At 35.6% G+C, this 3,792-nt stretch overlaps 1 pseudogene; it reads left to right on the top strand.

Moving 5' to 3' along the window:
- Positions 1-3,792, top strand: part of LOC107742929 (low-density lipoprotein receptor-related protein 4-like) — a 102,253-nt pseudogene that overhangs the window by 72,212 nt on the left and 26,249 nt on the right.

The raw sequence follows: 3,792 nt of genomic DNA, 5'->3' as shown, positions 1-3,792 counted from the left end.
GTTTCTAATCCCTGAAGGATGGAAAGTAGCTAATTAGTGGTTTGAAAGTAGTTTACCTCTGCCAGTCTGCTTTATATACAAATTTGAAGTTTTCATGTCTAATTTTTATCCCAAAATCCCAATAGAGCCTTGTGAAAAAGAAGTACACTTCAGCATACTTTCAAAAAGAGTACTTTTTATGGAAATAAAGTGTGAAAGGAATGTAATGTTTTCAGGCACTTGCATGTTAATTACAGTTAAATGTATTATAATTTAAATGTATATTAAATGCAATTAGACTTAGAGTGCTTTTTTGACCCCCTTAAGTAGGACTTAAGTACATGCATGTCTTCATATGTAATTTCATAGTTACTTACTGTTGTCTTTGAAATATGGTTAAAGTACTGCTGAATGTGCTGACAAGCATTTATAATTACACATTTGTATTGATGAATTTGCAGTTTAAAAGATACATTAAAAGATATTACCTTAAAATGTAATGTAATAACACACTTCAGTTAAAATTATGATCAAGTACTTTAAATGTGCTTTAGTATGTTAGTCAACATTAAAAATAGTGTTCTTTAAAGCACGACAAAAGAAGATTAAACATGAAGCACTCCAAAGTAAAACTTTTAATTTGACATTACTGCAGAAGTTTAGCTGCTTAATTATTAATGATGGTTATCATTAGACACAGACACATGCTTGGCACTTTTAATGAGGTCACAGCTGTGTTTATGGAGTATTTTACAACAGCTTAGAATGCATCATAATCAAGGACTGTAACTATCTGATCTATAATGAAAATTAATAAACACCTTAGAACAGCCAATCAGAGTCAAGAATTCTAGTGTGCCTTGATTATAAATACAAAAAAACAAAAACTTTTGTTTGTGTGTGTGATGAGAGAAAGAGATCTTGTGACACTCTTCACTCAAGAAAACCCAGCTGCATTGAAAACAAGCATTATTTACCTCAACATAAAAGATGTAGACTTGACAGTCAATAAAACCTGTAATGTTTTTACATATGCACATATTCAGTGTTGTGGAGAACCCAAAAGTAATTTGACCAAACGTAACATAAAGCGCCATTTTCACTCTTAAACAACAGGGGGATAATAAATCAACAAGACCAATACTCCAAATCTGTAATTCATGGAAATTTCATGGGAAATTCACGTTTTCTCTAGTTGATATAGTCACTAGCTCTAAGCTGGAACAAAATATCGGAAGTCAGTGACCTTTGTGTAACACGGTTATGTCTTTAGACTTTTACTGCTTGAGCTTTGGACTGCTATTGTTAATCATTGTTTTACACGATAAAAAATATGCACTTTAGAGTACAGAGGCTAAATATATCTGTGAACTTTTCCCTCTGCCAGGTCTTCCACATCCTTTTGCCATCACGGTGTTTGAAGACAGTCTGTACTGGACCGACTGGCACACCAAGAGTATCAACAGTGCAAACAAGTTTACTGGCAAGAACCAAGAGGTCATCCGAAACAAGCTGCACTTTCCCATGGACATCCACACCCTACACCCACAGAGACAACCTGCAGGTTAACTAACCATAAAGTCCCTATTACTCATAGTATAGTATACAATGTTTACAAACGCAAATCAAAATTAACTAAATGCAACCTAGGCTCATTGGAAAAACATGCCTCTGCCTACATTGATGCAAAAATCCCCCCCCCCCAAAAAAACAAAACAACAACTTTCATTCCCTTTCACACAAATTATGATTACAGGGGCAGATTATTGATTAATGAAGGCTGATTTTCACACAGTTCCTTGCACAATACTATGTTGTGACCTTTTACCATAGTGCATGATGTGTAAACTAATACATTTTGATGTTTGCGCCATAAATCCAGCTCCATATTTGGCTTCTCTGACATAGTAAACTTGCTTGATAGTGCACCCGGTACAACATTGAACTTGAGATATGGCGCATTTGGAAACAAGTCTAACTATCCGGTTAGGTTTCATGTAAGGTTTAGAGTCGATTGTACATTATTTTCAAACACGATAAAGTACTAACCTTGGACATTTCATTACTGCCACTATATGTACAACAACTAACGTAATAAAACATTTCCAGATCCACGTTCATCTGTTTCTGATAAAACTGATCATGCTTTTAGCGCCACCCACTGGACATTTCACTTTGAAATGATTGCGAAATGTGCAAGAAGCAACATAATTTATGCAGCAATGTTGCCACAGTCATGTTTTTCCACTGACCCTGGGTTGAGTCAATTATGGTAATTTTAAAAGCATTATTAATTTTTTTTTCCTCTTGTTATGTTTAGGTGGGAGAAACCGCTGTGGGAGCAATAATGGAGGCTGCAGTCACCTGTGTCTTCCAAGCAATAAGACCTACATCTGTACTTGTCCTACTGGCTTTAAAAAGGTGGACCACTATAACTGTGCCCAGAGTGAGTACTGCTCATTTAAGTTATTTATCCATGGTTTATATATTTATCCTCCTTTCGTGCTACAACAGTATCCCTTCACCTTAAGGGTACAGTAACATGAGAAGTGCAATGCAAACTTCCAGAAAGTGATTGTGTGCGTTTTTGTGTCGGTACCTCGAGGAGCCACTCGCGTTCTGGGTAACTGTCAGAAAATCGAATAGCAGATTCAGGAAGGTTTACTGAATTATTGCTGAAAAAATTGTGCTTTTATGGATACAACAGCTTGTTTTACCCTTAAAGATACAACTTTGTACCTTATTTATTCGTAAACGTGCATGTTAGTAGCTTTAGAGTAAACTGTATTTAAAAAGGTTGAGGAAAAATTTAATATTCAGGGTAACATGATACATTCAGCTTTTTAAGTCGTCTTAATAATTAGAAACTATTGTCTTAATAACTGTACTAAGTAACACTGTATTTTGTCAATTTGAATTTGTTAGCTCAGTAAATGCAAAATGCCTCATTCAACCAATACATTTACCAAGACAACAGATTTCTTGTTCAGCAAACTGATTAATTTGTAATGCATGCCGGGAAACCACAAACCCTTAACATTTCAGCAATATTGTTCAACAAGAGATTCTTTTGTGTTTGACTAATTGGGGGACAAAAATTATTCTGTTGGTCTAAAATGTTGTTTTATGTACTGTAGCTTCAAGAAAACTGCATTTGAGACTAAAGTGGAAATGTGTAGTTCCTTTTTTTTTACAGTGTCATATACAACCTTAACATCGTAAGACTAACTATGATATTTGTTCATAATCGATAATAAGTGTGTCAATTGCAGCTGATCTCTAACTAACTGTCTTTGTTTACAAGTTAAAAAATGAATAATACAGCCACAAACTAAACGATATATGTTATTTAACAAATCCTAGCGAAATTTGTCATTTTTCTTTTCATATTGAACAAGTTTCTGATTTTGTGACATGTATGTACTGAAACGCTTCTTAAATCTGAAGAACTGACAGGAGACCTTTGGTCTTTGATCAGGTCTTGACAAGTTCCTGCTTTTTGCCCGAAGGACGGACATCCGTCGAATCAGCTTTGACTCTGAAGACAAGCTGGACGACGTCATTCCACTGGCTGATATTCGAAACGCAGTGGCCCTGGACTGGGACTCCAGTGAGCGTTATATATACTGGACTGACGTCACCACTGATTCCATCAACAGAGCGAAATGGGATGGAAGCAAACAGGAGGTTAGCAGGAATTTAGCCTGAGACACAAAGAGCAGGTTTTAAGATCAGATTAACACTGGTGGGCAGTGGTGTGTAAAAAACACACACACACACACACACACACACACACATATATATATATATATA

This window comes from Sinocyclocheilus rhinocerous, unplaced genomic scaffold (assembly GCF_001515625.1).
Source record: "Sinocyclocheilus rhinocerous isolate Xijiao unplaced genomic scaffold, SAMN03320098_v1.1 scaffold3059, whole genome shotgun sequence".
Classification (NCBI taxonomy): Eukaryota; Metazoa; Chordata; class Actinopteri; order Cypriniformes; family Cyprinidae; genus Sinocyclocheilus; species Sinocyclocheilus rhinocerous.
This window is presented reverse-complemented; position numbering and strand designations above follow the sequence as displayed.